At 40.8% G+C, this 21,803-nt stretch overlaps 2 protein-coding genes across 14 annotated transcripts in view; one reads left to right on the top strand and one right to left on the bottom strand.

Moving 5' to 3' along the window:
• ZRANB3 (zinc finger RANBP2-type containing 3) overlaps nt 1-2,059 on the bottom strand; it is a 201,156-nt gene extending 199,097 nt beyond the window's left edge. Inside the window, exon 1 of the mRNA XM_056117723.1 lies at nt 2,033-2,059. The gene's annotated coding sequence lies outside the window, so the exon portion shown is untranslated. The remainder of the gene's footprint in view (nt 1-2,032) is intronic.
• An 893-nt stretch (nt 2,060-2,952) lies between these two features.
• The window catches only part of R3HDM1 (R3H domain containing 1), a 150,658-nt gene continuing 131,807 nt past the window's right edge, over nt 2,953-21,803 (top strand). For all 13 annotated transcript variants that reach the window (XM_056117721.1, XM_056117718.1, XM_056117717.1 and 10 more), the window contains exon 1: nt 2,953-3,116. The gene's annotated coding sequence lies outside the window, so the exon portion shown is untranslated. The remainder of the gene's footprint in view (nt 3,117-21,803) is intronic.

Here is a 21,803-nt window from a genome sequence, read left to right as displayed (position 1 = left end):
TACCATTGGTTCCTGAATTCTGGGATGGAATTTTATACTCTCCTCTCACAGTGTCTGTGCACATAGTTGGCAATAACAAATATTTGAGAAGCAAGATGAGAAATGATTAATGTGGAGCTGGAGAGCTTAAAAGACGAGTTCAGGGGCTGGAGCGATAGGACAGTGGGTAGGGTGTTGATTCCCAGCATCCCACATGGTCCCCTGAGCACCGCCAGGAGTAATTCCTGAGTGCAGAGCCAGGAGTAACCCCTAAACATTGCCAGGTGTGACCCAAAAAGCAAAAAAAAAAAAAAAAAAGAGTTCATGCTTTACTCCTAGGTAGTCTGGGTTCAGTTCCAAGCACTGCCAGAATCTAGCTTCTCAGCCTTCCCCCATCCCCACAGGGCGTGTCCCCAAAAATAAAAAAAAATAGGGAAAAAACTGAAATTAGGAATGAGATAAACCTGATACAGCTCTCAGCTCTCAGCTCCAAAGTATACAAAACAGGCAGGGCCTTAACATCTAGTTTATCTCCACAGCCCAATTTCTGCAAGTAAAAGCTCAGGTAACATAGTTGGGGTGGAGGGGGGACACTTTTAAAACACATACATCTTCGTTGGCTGAGTGATAACCTCAATCACATGATAGTAAGCATTTCTCTGTGTGTGTAAATATACATACTTGATTTATTAAGAGAGCCAACCAAAATAACTAAAAATCTATAGAATATCATACAAATAAACTCTTACTGAAAATTCCAATTGCATTAAAGACCCATTCTACAACATTGGATGAAAAGAATGGTTTATAGAAAAGTTATATTATGAAATTCATCATGTCTCTAGTGCATAAACAACATAACCATCTGACACTGACTTATTAGTACTTCATTTAAAAATAGAGAAAATAAGTATTAAAGTATTAAAATAAAATAAAGCATTAAAATAAGTATTAAAGTAAATGCACAGGCCAAAAAAAGTTTAAAGAATCCAAGTAAAAGCACAAAGTATGAGTAACAAAGACCATAGCTTAGAAAAATTAGGAAAGTGAGCAATCAGACCATTTTGTTTGGCTATTTTCCTGGCTCTTTTTACATAGAAAAACCTTCCTTTTGGGAGTCCTTCCTCAGTGTTTGGTATAGTGCTTAATTCGGTATCCCGTAATATTTACAACATGATTTATAAAGAACGAGTCTCTGGTTAAGCTATAAGAAAAACAATCAGTTTTAGAGGGCTGGAGCGATAGTGATAGTACAGCGGGCAGGGTGTTTGCCTTGCACGGGGCCAGGGTTTGATCTCTGGCATGCCCTATGGTCCCCTCAGCATCTCCAGGTGTGATATCTGAATGCAGAGCAGGGAGTAACCTCTGAGCATTGCCGGGTGTGGCCCCAAAAAAAAACATTAGAAATGAAAAGAAAAAAATTTAACTCACTTTCCTCTAGGGAATGGGTTTAAGAATGAAAGCCAGGAGGCTTGGGAAGGGGAGATCTTTTTCTGATAGCTCTTTCTGTATCTCCTATATTCAGTTTCCCCAGGTACCAGAAAGGAGAGTCTAATAGCAAACACAGTTAACTTTAGTATAAGCCAAGGCCTAATGCGCTAAATAGGAGGCTATGGGCTCTGAAGTCTTTTGAAAGACGTTATTTATCAAAATATTATAACCGACACCCTGACTTGTCTAATCTATGTTTTGTGTTTTTTGGAAAAAAAAAAACGGTAAAGGGGTATCACTAAGGTGTCAATCCTGAGCTCAAGTGTAAAGAACAGACCTTAGTAAAAAAAACTGTGTGAAGTCATGCTTCTAGCTCAGCAGTAAAGGGTACTGGAGGAGCCCGCTGCAAATGCATCGGTGCAAGAAGTCAAAGGACAAGCAAAATGGGAGTTTGGGACCGAAGATCAAGGGTGCAGAGGATCTTAGCGACTAGGAAACTACCCCACCCCTTTTCACCCACTCTTGCTTCAAATGCAATTAAATCTCGCTTAACGTTCCATCTCTCATTGGAAAAAAAAAAAACACCGACTAGCCCGCCACGCCATTCGTAAGACCGCCACACCTGGTGCATTCGCTGCAGAATCTCCAACTCCCGCCACAGGTTTTAGCTAGCGTCCGCCCCAAGGCGGAAGTGACTTCAAAAGGACAAACTGAAAGAGGGGGGAAACTAAAATTTCGGCGGTGTTCCGAGAAAACTCTTCCGACTCCTTCTCGGCTTCTCTTTTCGGGGAGGGTAGTGAGGATTCAGCAGAGCTTTGCAATTTCTCCGCCCTCCCTCCAAGGCCTTTCAAATTTGGTGACTGCCCCACGGCCAACAGGATCGCGCGGGAAAGCCTGCGGAACTACATTTCCCGAGAGCCTCCGCGGGGAAAGGACTGGCGGGCGCAAGGCACGATGGGAGTTGTAGTCCGGTCTCGGGCGAGAGGCGAGCACCCCGCCTTCTTCCCCCTGAGGCTGGAGAAACCAGGTGTTGGGCTTAGAACCCGTTACCGCTAAGGGGAGGAGCTAATCCCTGAAACAGTATTTCTCGCTTCCCCCGACATGGAAGATGAAAATTTTTCTTTACTCGTACAAAGCACTAACAATACTTTCTGAAGAAATACGGCTGTCTTTCCAACATCTCCAGGGCAGTAAAAACTGCCCCCAAACTCCACCACCTCCGGCTCCAACTCGTGGGAAAAGGTGGCTCTTTTACAAGTGGGCAAAATGGCTGTCCTCTGAGTGTGATCATTGGTTGCCCTCTACGTCCTTCAAGGGAGGGTCCTGGTCAGCGATTGGCTCCTGTGCCTCTGGGGGCGGAGCAAGAGTTGGCACTGCTCGCTCGCGGCCGGGGCGGGGACAAGGGGGTGGAGAAAGGCTGTTCTGCCCAGACCTGACTGGATCGTGCTCCCGTCACTCCAGCTCTGCCCCCCGTCTGATTCGCTCAGGGCCTCTCAAAGAGAACGGAGAGGCGGAGCCAGTGCGTGGTGGGAAGGGGCGGGATTCTGCCAGCCGCGGCTGCCGCTGGAGCCGGTGTCCGGGCTGGTGATGGGGTTAATTCCCTTTCGTAAGACTCTTCTTTGCGCCCACCCAGCCCCACCGTCGCCCCGCCGCGCCGCGCTCCGACCGCCTCCTCCTCCTCCTCCTCCTCCTCCTCAGTAACGCGGGTAAGAGATGCCCTCTCCGCTGCCCCCTCCCAGCTCCCCGGGAATAACGCGCCCCGTTCCCCTCCCCCGCCGGCCAACCGGTAGCGCTAACGGAGGAGACTGGCAGGGGGCGAGAGATGTGAGGGTGAGAGAAGGTGGCCTTCGCCGCGCCCGCCGGGCTCCCCCGCCGAGGGGCGGCGGTGCCAGCCCCGCGGGGAGGTGGGATTCCGAGGGGGGCGCCGAGCAGCCCGGCCCACCGTGCGGCGGCGGCGGCTGGCTGACACTGCCTGGTGCCCACCGCCCCCAGCCGGGGGCCACGTGAAAAGCAGCCCCCCTCGAGGCCTAGCGGGGGAGGCCGGGGAAAGGTGCCCGAGCCCCTGCCATGGCCGCTGCGGCTGCCCTCGCAGCCCCGGGGACGCGGGCACCGGCCGCCGCCGCAAGGCCCGCCCGGAGAGCCGGTGCGCGGCGTGCGCCGTTCCGCGCGCTCGGGGGGCCCGCGGCGGCGCCCCCCGCTCGCTCTCCGCCGCCCCTTGGCCTGCAGACGTGAGAATTTTTGATGATGATGATTTTTTTTTTTTTTTTAAGTAACGAGACGTTCCCAACCGCTCGTGCAAACGTGAGGTGGATCTCATGCCTGTGGTGCCAGGAAAAAAAAAAAAAGAAAAAAGAAAAAAGGGGAGGAAAAAAAAAAAAAAGAAAAGCACAATGGGCTTGGTGAAAAGAAAGTTGAATGACAGCGCTACGGACCTCGGGGGAGCAGTTTGACACACTCTGTGGCGCCTGGAACTTAGGCGCCCCCGGCCCCTTGTGCGTTTCAAGCTGGGTGGGTTCGGTGGCTTGGTTTGGAATTGTCGTCGTCCTCTTTACTTTGTTGCTGGGCTCAGAGGAGAAGTGCCTCCGATCTCGGAGCTTTTTTTACGCAGAATTTGGATTGTAAGACGCTGCCCTGGCCCCGGGAATAAGTGTGGTGGGTAGCGGGTCCTCAGAGTTGACAGTGAAAACGGGCGTTTTTGCAAGGGTAAGGCTAACGGAAGAACCGGTGTTATTTTTCTTAAAAGACCCCCCTCCCCCCCCACACACACACCCAACCCCATGGTATGGGTGGGTGTCCAAAGGCAGAGACCTCCAAGAGTCTCATTGGCTTGTTCGTGATTCTGAAGAAATAGTTTGCTCTCAAGCTTGTCATCGGTTACCGGAACTTTTCTTTTTTTTTTATGTGATTTTAATTTTTTTCCTTCTCTTTTTGGGGGTCTGGTTGGGCCACACCCAGCGGTGCTCAGGGCTTACTCCCAACGGTTGCTGAGGGATCCCTCCTGGCGGGGCTTGGAGACCAAGTGGGGTCCCCCGGGTTCGAACCTGGCTCAGCCACGTGTGCAGGGCAAGTTAGCCTACCTGCTGTACTGCCGCCCTGTGAAAACTTTTTGAGTAATGAAAAGATGATTGAAGTCTTAAGTAGCCGCCCATCTGCTTACCCTGGAGACACTGCCTAAATTTCATTTAGTAGGATGAGCAGTAGGGCTGGATTAATCGCCTGCCCCTCGGTCTCACAAACTTTGTCTTCCTGTACCGTTTTTTTTTTAGAGCGAATGCTTCTTCCAGCACACTGAGTGCACCTCTTTTAACTCCTTGCTTTTGATGGGTGGGGGTGGGGGGGGGTAATGTTTTTTTATAGATTCTATAACCTAACCTGTAACAGTAGACTTGTCAAAAATCAAAGATAAAATTCTGGGCCCGATTCTGAGACTTGTTACCAGAATAAACTTGGCTGCTGAGGAAAGCCAAGTCTTGAATATTAGGCCTTTTTTTTTTTTTCTTTCAGTATGAGAAGACATTTCTGACATAATGCTTATCCGTATTCTATAACAAATACACCTAGATACAGAGTTCTCAAGAGCCGTAGGTTCAGGACCTAGAAGAAATAAGAATCTGCATGCAAATTTCAAAATGAAACTCTCAGGGAGACTGCTCAAAGGGTTAGGGAACATGCTTTGAATTGTGTCTCCTAGGCTGGGAGTATTCCCAGTCTGCGTGTGGCCGAAACAAAAACAGATAAACGTGTAAGTCCCCTCAACTCCTCACCAAAAAACTCAGTGTATGTACATATGCACAGTGTTTTCTAAAATTTGTTGGTTAATTTGTATGGATGTGTTTAGATATCATGTACTTATTAAAGAACTGATGAAATGTAGATGTCGACATTCTCTCATTAGCTGAGGGACACTTCTGTGAGCCTCTCAGTTTTCTCATCTATAAATTGGGAGTGACAGTGCTTAACTTAAGAGTGGTGAGGATTAGAAATGGAGTTTGGAGAGCCTCTAGCATGTGCCTAACACGCACTATGTATATTATCACTAACTTGTTATTTCATATATAATTTACACACAGAGGGTTGTTACAGCCTTAAAATGTGTTCTGTTAAAAATATAATGGCAGTTTTCCTTTCTATAGTAAATAAGTGTAGTTGGCACCTAGTCATTTGTGAGGTGGTAAATTGGATATCTAATTCAGAACGGTTCTTTATTTAAAATCCTGTAGTTGGGGAATTTATTTTAAATGGATTCTGTAGGATAAATGTGGTTATACCACATACTACAGTGGTAAATTACAATATCCTTTACATTTTATTTAGCTGATCTTTGTTTTTAAGATCTAGTTTCTATTGTTGCTGTTCATTTTCATTGTGCTATTTGGCAAACAACAGTTGAACTTTTTAATGCAGAATTGAGGTTAATTAAGTCTTTAGAATTCATTCACTATGGCCATAGCCTTGCTACAGCTTACTTGCTATTGTTTTTCGTTCTCATTAAGTATCAAAAATTGAGTGGGTTTTGTTTTGAGGTTTTTGGGTGTTTTTTTTTCTTCAGTGAAATATGCCACACACTTTGTATCTGTAAGAAAATAGTTTTATTATGATTTTTTTTGACAGTAATGCTTGACCATGGTTGAAGGTGTACATAATGCTGAATTGTTATGTTGGGCCTCCCAAGTTAATGAACACTGTTTAACTTGGTGTACGTTTGGAGGGGTCTTACATGGTAGCTGCACTAATAGAAAAAAAATTTTCTTTTAGAGTCTGTACTCAAAGGTTTCTTCAGAGCAGGAGGGGCATGGGTCATGCAGAGATAGGCATTAAACTTACTATCTGGCACATGAATACCACTTGAACATTCTTTCCAACCCAGTAGATAGAATATTTTATAAAATTGAAGTAAATTTTTGCAAATATTATGCAGAAGACATGCATTGCCAGGCCTTGCGCATTGATAAAAGAGATACTCTTTTTCTTTTTTTTTAAGAGATTTTTCTTTTGCTGGTACTTTACGAAAGGACTTTTAAACCTTTTCTACTGGCAACACTTTTAAACCCAAGAAAAGCAGCAAGAATGCTATCAGAAGAAGCATCTTGGATTCATTTCAGGGTTGATTTTAAATTAACTTTTGGTCATTATATACTCAGAAGCTTTTCACTGTTGTCAAATGTTTTCAACCCCCTCACACGACCCTAGGTGGGGTCGCAAACTGGTTTAGAATACCTAATACCCACCTGAGTTGATGTTAAGTTTTAATTATTAGATATGAAGAAGCACAGAGAGTTGATAAGTTTTATGCTTTTCATTCTTAGAAATGTTACTGTAATAAACATTTAAGAATTGATAGATTTGTAAATTTGTAATATATTGTTGCTGTCTCATTCCTACTTTGGACAAACTGGCAGGTTACCGAATGTAGCCTGCCCACAGGGCAGAGTCTGGCAAACTCCCCTTGGCGTACCCAATATGCCAAATACCAGTAACAATGATGGGTCTCATTCTCCTAAAGAGCCTTGAATATAATCTCAGGGCTAGGATGAAGGAGACGTTACTGGGGCCTGCTCGAGGCAATCGACAAATAACAAAATGATTTGTGATTTGTGATTGTTGCTGTTTGAATCAGAAAATTTCATTATTACTATTGGGGGGAGGGATGTGTTCTGGGGATTAAATCCAAAGCATCCTACATCCAAGGCAAGCCCTCTACCACTGAGATCCAAACCTGACCTCTCTCTTACTGTCTTTTGTTTGGGGACCAATCCTGGCAATGCTCGGGCTTGTTCCTGACCCTGTGATTAGGGATCACTCCTGACTGAGCCTGAGGGACCATATGGAGTGTCTGTGGATAAAATCCTGTCCTGTGTAAGGCAAGCCTACAATCCCCTGTACTATCTCTCTGGCCCCACTCTTCGTACTTTTATGATGTAATGTAAATGAGCTGGGCGAGTCAAAGAGATGAGATTAAAATTGGCACTGAATTTTTTTCAAATAGCTCTTGCAGCCTCAAACCACAAAATCAATAATGTTCAGTCTCACATGAATACAATAATGATAAATTTTATACTTAACTAAGATGTTTATCATAAGGAGAATGAGGCTTAATCTTTTGTCACAGTAAGATAGCTATCTTTTTCTAAAAAAGAAAAATAGGGGAACGGAGCTAGAGTATAGCAGATAGGGTGTTTGACTTCTTCACAGCCAATCCAGATTTGATCACCAGCACCTCACACTTTTTTCAGGTGTGACCCCAAGAAAATAAAATCAAAAGAATGTTCCCCTTAATTTCTGTAAATTATGATTTTTATTAATAATGTGAATGTTCAAAGAATCAAGCCATGTAATTAAATAAAATTGTATTAGATTAATTTTGCTTCCCAAATGAGAATGTTATATAAGTGAACAAATTTGCTTGAACCAGATAAGGCCATGAGCATGTGTATCTTTTCCAGAATTTAATTCAATTAGTCATTAGCTGATGGTTTAGATAAAAGTTATTTGATACTGCCTCAGAGATACTTATCTACCTATTTTCCATCAATATGGATTTTTTTTTCTGGAGTTAATTTTAGATAACTTGCCCCTTCTTACATGTTGCTTGTCTCCATAAACCCATTTATTTTAATTTTCTTAAATTTGAATGCCTGCAGTTTATAATCATTGTTGTTCTCTCTGCCTTCTGAATTATAGATTTGTAACAATTTTTTCTTACTTTCAACCTGTAAGTTCTCTTCTTTCGACAAGTTGTAAGGGTTTTTGAGCCTTATTTCTTCAATACTAGACTAAATACCATGATTAAATGATTGTTCTTATAGCCTGCTTAACTACTATTTCATCTACCACCCCCTAATACTTCCTCTTCAAAAGAAATTAAGAAAAAAATATACTACATTTATTTCTGTTCTTGATTCTCTTCGAAGGCAGTTCTTTGATATTTTCTAAGTGTTTAAAATACTGCAATTTGACTTTTCCCAACTTTCATTTGAGCAGTCACAATAAAAACTACTTCTCTGGGGTCTGAGAATACATTGGTAAGGTGATTGCACATAGCTGACCCACGTTTAATACCTGGCATCCCAACCACCTCCAATAATTCCTGAGTATAAAGTCAGGAGTAACCCCTGAGCATTGCCAGACATGGCCCAAAATCCAAATAAGCAAACAAACTCTCTCTATATATATATATATTATATATATACATATATATAATATATATATATTACTTTTGCAGAGTTGTTGGAGTAATAGTACAGGGGATAGGGTGCTTAGCTTGCAGTGAGACTGACCTGGGTTTGATTCTTAGCACTCCAGATGGTCCCCTAAGCCTGTCAGGAGTGATTCCTGAGTGCAGAGCCAAGAGTAAGCCCTGAGCAGTGCCCTGTGATTAATTTTTTCTGCCAAAAGAAAATTCTGGATTGAATGTGTAGTTAATCCCTTTAACCTGTTTTACACATGGAAGTTGTTCCATAATGATATAAAATATTGCTTTTAAAAATCTGAGTAAGAAATTTAATTTTTATTTATTTTTGTATGGGCCACACCCAGCGGTGCTCAAGGATTACTCCTGCCAGGGTTCAGGGGACATATTTGATATCAGATTGAACCCATATCAGCAGCATGCAAGGCTAGCACCCCATCCCTGTACTACCTCTCTCGCTTGAAGTTTAATTTTTTACTTGTTTTAACTTAGTGTCTTGGCTCTCATTGGAGAGGAAAGGGATTTTTTTTTTTAATATTTTGGTAGTCATACCTGGTGTACAGGGGTTAGGGGTTTAGGTATATTCCTGGTGGTACTAGAGGGTCCAGGAAAGGAGTCTAGTGTCTCTCGCATGCAACTTACAGGTTCTGCCACTTGAGCACTTTTTTTTTTCCTTCTGGGTCATAGTGGTAAAGCTCAGGTCTTACTCCTTATTCTGCACTCAGAAATTTCTCCTGGTGCTGGGACTTTATGGGATACCAACTATTGAACCCAAGGGCAGACTCATGCAAGGAAAATGCCTTACCTCCTGTACTATCTCTCCAGCCCCTTGAGCACATTTTAATATCGTGAGGCTAAGAGTGCTTACAGAGTGATAATAGATTACTGAATAAAAAGGCCCTTGTGAAGGTTCTATTGGGAAAGAATTACTATGTGGTATTATGGAATTACTATGTTAAAAATAGGTTTCTTAATAGTAGAGCAGCCCATATGCTTTTAAGTGGGTGAATGTAGCCAAGCTGGTATATCCATATCATGGAGTACTATGCAACAGTTTTGGTTTTTGTTTTCATTCTTGGGCCACACCCAACAGTACTCAGGATTTACTCTTGACTCTTTTCTCAAGTATCAAACCAGTGTCAGCCACATGCAAGGCAAGGGCCATGACCCCTGTACTTTTCTTACACTGTTATTTCTCTCCCCTTCCTTCTGTTACTGTTATTTCAGTGGTCAGTGTTCACATACATGCTTGGCTTTGATGTTGGGCATTTTTATTTGTGGTGCTTACCAGTTGTGCAGCCTTTATTTGTGGGGCTCACACATACCTGTTATGGTGCATCGAGAAATCACTTGCAGCTCTTGGGATCTCAGGCAGCATTGTTGCTAGGTTTAAACAACAGCACTACTAGGATTGCGGGGCACATGAGGTAGCACCCAGATGGGACTCAGTTTTACGTTTGCAAGGCAGGTGCTTGGACCACTGAGAAATCTGCCCCTGGCATTAACTTTGTATATAAAATCATCTTTATACAGGGATCATACAGAAAGGCACACCATTTTTTTCCCCATTTTTCTTTCTCCCTTTTGATTTTGCTTATTTTAAAATAAAGCTCATCACTTTGACTTGAGATAGATATTTTGAATGGTAATTTCAAGAGCCAAGTTTAAAATTGTATGCTCATGATCTATAGAGTTCTATTCAGATCTAAAGTTTTATTACATTCATCTGATAAACTGAAAATGATTTCGCTGCCACAACACATTATATAAGATATTTAACCTAGTATAAGTCCTTATGAATACTCCTTAGCATATACATAAGTCTATGTAAATTTTAATTGTGTGTGTGATTTTGGGTAGTACATCGTATGGGAGGGTTCAGACTCAGGACCTCACACATACAAGGTATGGACTCTGCCACTTCAGCACTATCTCTGGCCTTGATTTTCAAGTTTTGTTAAAGTAAGAAGAGTGAAGCATTTTTTAAATCTAGTATTCAAGTTGTATTTGTGGTATGTAAAAATTACTTTGACTTTCCTGAAAACTACATACAGCTTTTACACAACTTTTCAGTTGCTTTTTTTTTTTGTTACTGAAGTTGAAAACCCAATGATAAAAACAGGTGCATTTGGGGAAGATTGACTGAACTGTTAATTGTAACTATCATTATATTAATGATATTAACCTCTAAAACATACTTTTTAAAGGTAACGGTAAAGGTAAGGTAACGGCCCTCCCGTTGATCGTCAATTTTCTCGAGCGGGCCCAGTAACGTCTCCATTGGAGACTTTGTTGCTACTGTGTTTGGCATATCAAATACTTTTTAAAGGAATTTTATTTTTATTCATTTTTATTTCCTCCACTTGTTCATTCACACAGTTGATGTTTTGGTGACCTGGAGTTGTCTCCAGGCTCAGCTGTGGTGCTCACTGAGATTTGTACTCCTTTAATTATGGTGTATTTGTACTCATTTAAACATGCTCCCCAAGCATACTCCTCTATGTAATCACCATTGTGGTGCTCACTGGCATAGCTCAGTGCTTGCAATCATGCCCTCTGGAGGGGGGGTGAACTCCTCACCACAGTGCTCATCTTTAATTGTGGTACTAAAGAGAACGTATGCAGTGTTGTAGCTCCAGGATCCAGCACCAACCTCAGCACATGTGGGTTGTACTGGGATTGAATTCTGATCTCATACTTGCTAGGAATGGGCTTTTTGTCAGCAAGCTATCACTTAGGTCCCTCTGGTGTTTTCCCCCCGGCCTCCTATTTTAGTTTGGGCACATCCCATGGTGCTTAGAGGCTACTTCTGGCTCAGCATTTAGTGCTTGGGGGTCCCTCCTGGTAGTCTCAGGGATCAATCCATTGCCAGGCAATGAATCTTTGCATACCGCATACAAAACAGTCTATTGATATATTTTTTTTAATTTTCTTGATATATAATTCGTGTTCTATAAAATTCACTTTTTAAGATTATAGTTGATTCAATAGTCTTACTCGCACAGTTATGTAATCATCACCATAATCTTATTTTAGAACAATATCACTTCATATAGAGACTCTGTACCTTTAGAAATAATTTTCGACGTTAGGGAGCTTCATGAAGCAGAGGGGAAAGCAAACGGGAGACTATTAGCCACCCCAGTTTAGCTCCTTTAAGCCCACGCCACATGAAGAGAAGCAGTATGGTGTCAGGGCACTATTTATTCCTCAAGATCTCCATTTTGTACCAGGGTAGGTAGTCCCACAAAGCAGAGGAGGAAGCAAGCAGGTAGATGCTTGTCTACACTTGGCATGTCTCCTTCCAGTCACAGGCCCAGGCCCAGGAACAGAAGCAGCATAATATCAGGGCACTATTTCCTCAAGATCACCATTTTGGGCCCAGGTTAAGAGACCCCACAAAACATGCATAGCAACCACGCATTTCTTCACCTCTTCATAGTTCACTGTGAACATACAAAGAGATCCTAACTCCACTTAGTATATATGCAAGAAACACTCCCAGCTGCTAAAGTCATGATGGGAAAGCAATGCAGAATCCAACCAGCTTACTGACTGAAAGGGGTAGCCCTAAAGACTCAACCAATAATAACTAGCTACATAACCTCTCAAAGGCTTTATTATATATATATACATATATATATATATATATATGCCAATGATAAAAACAAAGGAATGGAATTCCAGTAAAAAACAAGAGGATATTAGATCAGAAGTGAGAAAACTACAAATAAATGACAAAACTGAAAAATATGGTAGGCAAAATGAAAAACTTACTGGAAAGCATCAAGCTGCTGAGGACAGAATCTGAGCTCTAGGATGAGGTACAGTACCCTTCAAACAACAGCAAAGGATGAAAAAAATAGCCTCAAAATAAATGAACAGCTGACAAGAGAACTTTGGGTTAAATTCAAGAGGAACATTGGGGTCTTATTGGGGCCACGAAGACAACCTTGATGGAGAAACAAGAGTCAAAACCATTATTGCTGAGTTCCCAGAGCTGGAGAGCACATTGACCTGAAGGATACCAACTAAAAGATCCAAATAAAAACACTCCAAGACTCATCCTAATGGTGAAAACCATGTGATAATACTGAAAACCAGCATGGTCAGAGAAGGAAATTGTATAGAAAACCCTCCAGGCCTAAAGACAATGGTTGGATATAGTTTACACAAACAAACAAACCCTCAGTAAAATTAACACCTTACCAAGAGTGCTTACCCTGTCAGACTCTCATTCAGATTTCAAGGAATAGCACACAGGCTCACAGTTAAAACAACAGCTCAAGAACTTAATGGACTCAAAACCATCTTTACAAGAAGAACAAAAGGGGTTACTTTAAGACTAACTGAATCCCACAAACACACCGGACTCCTGCAGAAAGATGGCACAAAGCTCCATCACAATAATCTTGTTCAATATCAGTGGGCTAAATGCACAATAAAGAGACACAGGGTGGCAGGATGAATTGGAAAATTGAACCCAACATTCTGCTGCCTTTAAGAAACACATTTGAATAGTCAGAGCAAACACCCTCAAAGGTTGGAGGACAATTCTTCAGGCAAACAAATCCCTCAAGTTGGACAGATTGGCCTTACTAATATCAGATGACATAGACTTAAGACCGAAACAGGTAATAAGAAAGTGTGAAGGTCATTTTTTATGATCAAAGGATATGTACATAAGGAAGAATTAACAATCTTAAACAAATACGCACTTGATGAGGGACCAGCAAAATACTGCTAATAGATTTGAAGAAAGACTTTGATAACACAATAGTAGTTGGAGACTTCAGCACTGCTTTGTCACCTGTCAATAGATCAACTAGATTAAAGCTTGCTAAGGAGTACTTACTTTGAAAAAAGAAACGGAAAAGAGGGGGTTAGTTGGTTTAAACAGAATTTTTCATCCTCCAAAAAACCAAATATACATTCTTCTCTAATGCACATGGTACATTCTCCAAAATTGACCACTACAGGTAGCACACAAAACATCTCCACAAAGTTAAGAGGATAGACGTCATACCAACTGTCTTCTCAGACCATAATGCACTGAAAATGGAACTTAATCACAAACAGAAACAACTCAAATGCATGGAAATTAAATAGTTTATTACTAAACAACCAGTGTGTCAAGGAGGAAATCAAAAAGAAAATTAAAAGATTCCTGGAAACAAGAATGAGAACACAACCAACCAGAACTTGTGGGACACAGCAAAAGCTTTTTAAGAGGAAAGAGGACAGTTCATAGCTATGCAACCATTCCTCAGGAAGGAAGGAAAAGGCCCTCATAAGTCAAATGACTATCCAGTTTAAGGAACTGGGAAATGACCAATGAAAGGAGCCCAGAGCAGGCAGGAAGAAGAGAATAATAAAACTTAGACTAGAAATTAATTAACTGGAATTAAAAAAAAAGATTCAGAAGGTCAATGAAATCAAGAGCTGGTTCTTTGAAAAAACAAACGATTAATGAATCACTAGCAACATTCAGAAAGAAAGAGAGAACCCTAATAAACCAAATCAGAAATGAAAAAAATAAATAAAATTTTAAAAAATAAACCAAATCAGAAATGAAAAGGGGGAACACCACAGAAATTCAAAGGACCAGAAGAGATTATTTTGAGAATCTATGCCATGAAATGAGAGAACCTAAAAGAAATTGGTAAGCTTTTGGACTCATAACCTCCCAAAGTTAAATCAAGAGGATTTGGAATGCCTGAACAGACCTGTAACAGTCATAGAAATTGAAATGGTAATCAAAAATCAAAACAAAAGCTCAGACCCAGATGGATTCACTAGTGAATTCTTTCAAACCTTTGAAAGAGAACCTACTGCCAATCCTTTTCAGGCTTTTCCTGGAAATCGAGAAAACAGGAACACTCCCAAACCATTTCTAGGAAGTAAACATCACCCTGATACCAAAAGCAGACAGAAACAATACCAAAAAGAGAATTGCAGGTCTAATAAACAGAGATGCAAAGATCCTCAAAAAAACAATAGCAAATAGAATCTAACAACTCATCAAAAATATCATTCACCATGACCAAGTGGGATTCAAGGATGGTAAACCATATGGAGTCAATCAATGCAATACACTGTTATCAGTGGAAAAAATTAAAAATGATCATAGCAATAGATGCAGAGAAAGCAGTTGACAAGATTCTGCATTCATTCATGATAAAAACTCTCAACAAAATAGAAATTGAAGGATATTTCTTCAATTTAAGTCAAACCCATTTGCCACAAGCCCATATGAAACATACTTGATGGGGGTAAAAACTGAAAGCCTTCCCTCTAATATCAGGTATAAGAGAATGTTGTGCACACTTGCCACTTCATTTCACTATAGTACTTGAAGTACTTGCCATAGCAATAAGACAAGAGAAAGCTATCAAGAGCATCCAGATAGGAAATATGTCAAACTCTCACTATTTGCAGATGACATGATACTATATTTAGAAAATCCTAGAGACTACAAAAACACTCCTAGAAGCAATAGATTTGTATGGTAAAGTGGCAGGCTACAAAATTAATACACAAAAGTCCATGGCTTCCCTACATGCAAATAAAGAAATAACTGAAAGCGATATTTGAAAAATAATGTAACCCCATTAAAAAACGGGGAGAGGAACAGAAAGTTGAGGAGAAATGCAAATGGCCAAAAAGCACATTAAAAAATGCTCTGCATCACTGATCATCAGCGAGATGCAAACCAAAACAGCAATAAGATAAAACACAACACAGAGACTGGCACACATCAAAAGTAAGAACAACCCATGTTGGTGTGGCTGCTGTGAGAAAGGGACTCTCATTCATTGTTGGTGGGAATGCTGACGTTCCAGACTTTTGGAAAACTATATGGGCATTCCTCAGAAATCTGGGAATTAAGTTTCCATTTAACCTAGCAACTCTGCTTCTTGGAATATACCCTGAAGGTCCCTAAAACAAAATGAGTAAAGACATTTGCACCCCTAGGTTCCTAGCGCACTACCTACAGCAGCCAAGAACAGAAAACAACCCAGTTATCCTAATATAGATGAAACTGTGGTATGCAGTGGAATATTATTAGCCATGTATATGTAGATATAAAATTGCTGGTTTAACCATTTGAGTAACAGATGAAATATTTTCTAAAATACTTGCAACAGTTTGCCTTTCCAGTAACAATGAGGGGGTTCTTTTTACTTATTTAAATTTTTTTTAGTTTTTTGGTAGTCATTCTAGTTGTGTATAAATATCTTGTGTTTTTGATCTGGTTCTCTGTTGTCTAAAGTCGGACACGTTGTTGTTGTTGTTGTTTGGATTCAGGGGCAGGACTACAGCTGGTGATGCTCAAGGGTTACTCCTGGCTCTGCACTCAGGAATCACTTCTGATGGTGCTCAAGGGACTGTAGGGATCAAACCTGGTTGGCTGCATGCAAGGCAACCCACTGTACTATCTCTCCAAGCCCAGTGTTGAACATCTTTACATATGCTTTTTGTCCACTGTTAATTTTAGGTAGGCTTTGTGATTTAGTTGTTTGTGTAGCTCTTATACACTGTTTATTTAGAAGTTAGACTCTATTCCAGGTTTAAGACTATGTTAAAGGTTTAGATCTAAGTCAAATTAGAGATACAATGATTTATCAGTGTTTTTCAAATTTGCTTGATAAAAATAGGTAGTCACCAGTTTGTTCCAGATTGTCCCAAATTATGCCTAATATCCTGGAATAATTATGAGGTGCCTCTTTTATTCTTAAGTATGGCCTGATTTGGACAATAGACCATATGGCCATCCTATGGTCAATTAACTCAGAGTGCTTATTCAGAAAGATAACTTGTTAGCTGCTGAGTCCGAATCTCTGAGGAAAAGTTCTAAAACGCAATTTTAGCAATATCAGGGTCAAACACATTTGTAACTTATTATTCTAGCAGGATGCTGGTACTGTTATATAATCAGAATTTATTGGGGTCTTGGGGAGGGGCAGGGGCTTTAATACTCAACAGTGTTCAGGAGTTACTCCTGGCATCAGGAATCACTCCTGACACTCATGAATCACTCCTGCCAGTGCTCAGGGGACCGTATGGGATACTGGGGATCGAACCCAGGTTGGCCGTGTGCAAGGAAAATGCCCTCCCTGCTGTTCTATTGCTCCAGCCCTCAGAATTTTTATTGTTTTACGTAAAACAGTAAGTTCAAGTTAAATTAGAGAGAAACCTCACATTATAGCTTGTGTCATGCATCTGCTTAAAATGATGAAAGAAATTTTTGTTTTGTTTTGCGGGCACACCAAGCAGTACTAAGGGCTTACTCTTGGCTCTATGCTCAAGGATCTCTCCTCAGGCTGAGGAGACCATGTAAGGTGCCCAGGATTGAACCCCAGGTGGCAGTGTACAAAGCAAGTGCCCTCTCTCTACTATAACCCAAATTCCCAGAAATGTATTTCTTAACATACATGTTGGACAGGCTTAGAGGTATAGAAGTGTATAGGAATGTAAACAGAAACCATTTTGGTTGCTGGAGAGAGAGTACAGTTGGTAGGATTGCATGCTACTGACCCAGTTCGGTCCCTGGCATACTGTATGGTTCCCTGAGCTCACTAGAAGTAATTCTTGAGCGTGACTGCTTGTGCCAGCCTCCCCCTCACCACCCTTTCTCCCCCGCCTCCCAAAACACACAACACTTCTTTTTTCTTTTTGGGTAATACCCGGCGATGCACAGGGGTTACTCCTGGCTCTGCACTCAGGAATTACTCCTGGCGGTGCTCAGGGGACCATATAGGATGCTGGGAATTGAACCAGGGTTGGCCACATGCAAGGCAAATGCCCTACCCGCTGTGCTATCACTCCAGCCCTACCTGCTGTGCTACCACAACACATTTTCTAGAAGTAACTTGATGTTAGATGGGAATGCTAGTAAGAGACAGTGAGCAAAGCTGATCTTTACCTTTTAGTCTGATGAAAGTAGAGGAAAAATACATGGAGATGATTCTTTATACTTAAGAACTGATTCACATTCATTTATTAAAAGGTGGGGAATATGAAAGAAGTATTTGTACATTCTGATGCTATGCTAAAAGATACAATGGTAACAGTTTTTAATTTATTTGGGGTTCAGTAGTATTTGATAAAAGGTAGTCATCAGCAAGTCAGGTTCTTGTAATACATCTAGTTTCTAGAGTGGTTAGAGATGTGGATTTCAAGGTAATTTTTCTAATTCTGTAAACGTCTCTTGAGATGAGAGTTAATACATTTAGCTCAATATTAAATAAACAAGACACACTGATTATTTTGAAGGGTCTTTTCTCAAAGCCTTCTCACTTGCTCATTTGATAGATGATCTTCTAGTACCGAAAATAGCTAAGAAATAAGAAATGTTTGGAGGGCGGAGGATGGGGGAAGAGTTAGCTCAAAAGACTGAGCACATGTTTTGCATGCAGGAGGTGCAGGTTTGATTCCCAGCTTGTCATGGTCCCCTGAGCATTCCAGGAGGCACCTCCAAGAGTAACTACCTCAAGCATCACCAGGTGTGGCCCAAAACAAAATGCAAACAAAAATGTCTGGAGAGGCCAGGGATATGGCTCAAGTGGTAGAACTCTTGCCTTGCTCACACATGGCCTCAGTTCTGTCTTCAGTAGCAGATGGTCCCTGGAAGTCTTGCTGTGTATGTCCCTATTTAAAATAAAAAATAGAAGACGAAAAAGAAATACCCAGGAAGATCAGAATTTAAGCTGTATCCCAGCTTAGCTATTTGCTCGTGATATTTTCTTTAATCAGAAATTTGAGTCCGTTCTTCTGACGGCTATAATACCAACCAGTACTCGCCTAAATATAATCACTCACACAGTATTTCAACCCAAAGCTCTTTAGGTAGAGGGTAGGACTTTTTTTGTTCTGGGGCCACCCCTGCTGTGCTCAAGGTTTACTACTGGCCCTGTGCTCTGGGATCACATCTGGTGGGGCTCAGACTATAGGGGTGCCAGATTCGACCACATTCAAGGCACCTTTTGCACTGTACTGTCTCTCCAGTCCCCAGGTAGAACATTTTAAAGATTTACTAAGGTATAAAACATGTGCAGTAAACTTCGGGAAAAATTACAGTTTATTTGAAAGAGATGCTTGTTTATTTCATTAACATGGTCAACATTTATGATTTGTCTTCAAAGTATAGTGTAATTAAGTAGAGAAATGAAGTGGTTTCTTGGTATAACTTGGGAAAATTGTTTTGGATGATCCACAAAAAGATGATTTAAATTTACATTTTGATTATTATTAAGGCTTGGCTATGTTTATAGAGTAGGCACGTATCTCTCAAAACTTCACTTACTAAATTTCATTTGTAGATATTTGAGTAGAATGAGAGTAAATAGTTATAAATCTTACTAAATGGAATGAAGAAGTTAGAAAAAAATGTGAGGAAAAAAGTAAATCATGAAAAGGTGAAAGGTGAACCCCACGTGTAGAAGAAACAGTTAATTGAAATTTGAGCTAGAACTAAGAGAATAGATCTAATCCCCCAGCAGAAAGGCAGGGGTAGGGGGAAGTTTTCTAATAACTAATTCAGGGTATGGCAAGTCACTGATAGGCTGTAAATGGTTAAGGGTACCTGCAGTCTGGGTGAATGGAGAGAAATAACAGTAGAAAGTGAAGTTTGGACAAAATTGCACTCTATTAAGATGCCAAAGTAAAGAATTGTAATTGTGTCCTTTGAGTAAAGGGAAGTTACTGAAGGGTTGTTTTGTTCTGTTTTTTTTTTTTTTTTTTTTTAGCAAGGTTGTGTTGATAGGGAGTTATTACCTTGTTGCTAGGACTGTATTTTTCTCCTTTCTTTCTTTCTTTTGCTTTTTTTTTCCTTTTTAGGTCACACGCAGCGATGCTCAGGGGTTACCCCTGGCTCTGTGCTTAGGAATTACTCCTGGCAGTGCTTGGGGGACCATATGGGATGCCAGGGATTGAACCTGGGTAAGCCACATGCAAGACAAACACCCTATCCACTGTACAATCACTCTGACCCCGACTGTATTTTTCTTGAAGGACATCTGCCTCTTTAAACTATTATATTTTGGAACATACACACACACACACAGTTGTAGTGGTTATAAAATATTTTTAATTGTCTTTCAAAAATTTGTCACCACAGTTTTGTTTTTGTTTTTTTTTTCTTCTTGGGTAACACCTGGTGATGCACAGGGGTTACTCCTGGCTCAGCACTCAGGAATTACCCCGGTGGTGCTGAGGAGACCATATGGGATTCTGGGAATTGAACCCAGGTTAGCAAGGCAAATGCCCTACTCGCTATGCTGTTGCTCTAGTCCCATCAGTTTTTATTATTACTAAATCTTATAATAAAGTAATAATGCTGGCTGTGGAAGAGATAGATTATCATGTATGGTTTTATTTAGAAACTATTACAAATTTTCAAGTAATACAAATCTTAGGCGGCAACAGTCCTGGAGTCCTGAAGATTCAAGGATATTGACCCTCTCTGTATGAAAATACAAGTATGAGTGCTATTTTATTACTTTGGAGCCTTATTTTAAAATATGCATTTGGAAAAGCAGAGCATAGTTAGCTTTTGAAAATTGTCTCTTCTTTTTTTCAGTCTGTCATAAATGGTCTCTAGAGGTTATTAATGCAGACAAAGAAAACGAGAAGGTGCCAAGAATATTTGTCTCATTGTTGGTTTTTCACTTGGGTATAAAAATAGTATTTAAAATAGAGCTGAATAAATAGCAGTACTCCTACATAAATAAATAAATAAAGTAAAATAAAAATTTGCAGCCCACAGAGATAGTGAGGCACTTGCTTCTCATGGGCAAGCTCAGTTTGTTCCCCTGAGTTCGACCAGGAGTGATCCCTCAGCACAGAGTCAGTATTACCTCTGAGCACCATCAAGTATGGTTCCAAGTCCAAAATAAACGTAAGTGTGTGTATATATACATATATTTACACATATATAATTAATTTACGTAGACTTTTGAACTGTTTATCTTTTGTCATAAAAAATGTTTGTTGAAGGTTTTAAACGTGGTGGGAGCAACTTGACACTGGTGGTGGGATTGGTGTTGAAGTATATGCAAAAAACTCAGATATCAGTTAGATTGTAAATCATGGTTAATCAAATAAAAAATTATTTTTTAAAAAAGTTAGAATTGTTTAAGTTCAAAGTTTTAGAAATATTATGAATTTTATTAAGGAATTAGAGGAAACAAAATGTCCCATAAAATAAAGCCAAAAATGTGCTTATTTTTTCTCTTCAGTTTACCTGCCACTCCTCCAGCCCCCCGCCACTCACACACACACACACACACACACAAACACACACACACACACACACCTTTGTTTTGGTGAGTCCCAAACCAAGTGAGCACCTTCTAGGGTCACACACTTGGTTATAGTGAGCCTGGGGTTGGGTTGGTGGCACTAGGGATCACATTGCAAGGGATCATACTAATGACCTCTCACATTGAAGGCAGGTGCTCTGTCTTGAAGCCACTTCGATGCTCTCCCTTCTCACCATTTCCTCATCCATAGTGTTACCCCTGTTACAAACAATTGATTATTCCCTTCATTCCTTTGGATATTTCTTCTTCTAAGCCTATGTTTTTAATGTTTCTTCTAACTTCTTAACAGCCCTTCCCACCTCTGTCATGTATTTCACATTTTTCTATAATGCCAAGTGTTTTTGTTTTTGCTTGCTTTTGAGGTTATACCTGGTGGTACTTGGGGGTTGCTTCCTTGTGATGCTTGGGAACCATATGGATTCAGTATTGAATCTAGGACTCTCAAATGCAATAATTGGACTCTAGCTCCCTGTCCCCAAATGCCAACCATCTTTTTGAGATAGTTCACAGAGATACTCATTCCCACATGTTGTTCTATGGCAGCGTGTGTATCTGTCTTGACTGGGTGTTTTTCATAGATTTGTTTCTTCTTTATATAATCATTTGTCATGTATACCAGTATCTTTTGGGTGCAGAGCAATAGTGCAACAGGTAGGGTACTTGCCTTGCACCTCGCCAACCTATATTTAGTCCTAGGTACCGTCAGCAATGGTACCTAAACGCAGAGCTGGGAATAAGTCCTGAGCCCCACCGGGTGTGGTCAAAAAAATTCTGTGTCTCTAGGATATTCCAAAGAGGACACTAATGAAAATCATGTACATGGAGACCTTGGTTTGAGATAGGGGGCTATCCAGAAGTTGGGTAGGGCCCCAGGAAGGAAA

Source organism: Sorex fumeus, unplaced genomic scaffold (genome assembly GCF_029834395.1).
Source record: "Sorex fumeus unplaced genomic scaffold, SorFum_2.1 ptg000035l, whole genome shotgun sequence".
In the NCBI taxonomy this organism is placed as follows: Eukaryota; Metazoa; Chordata; class Mammalia; order Eulipotyphla; family Soricidae; genus Sorex; species Sorex fumeus.
Note: the sequence above shows the minus strand (reverse complement) of the source record. Positions and strands in the feature narration are given on the sequence as shown.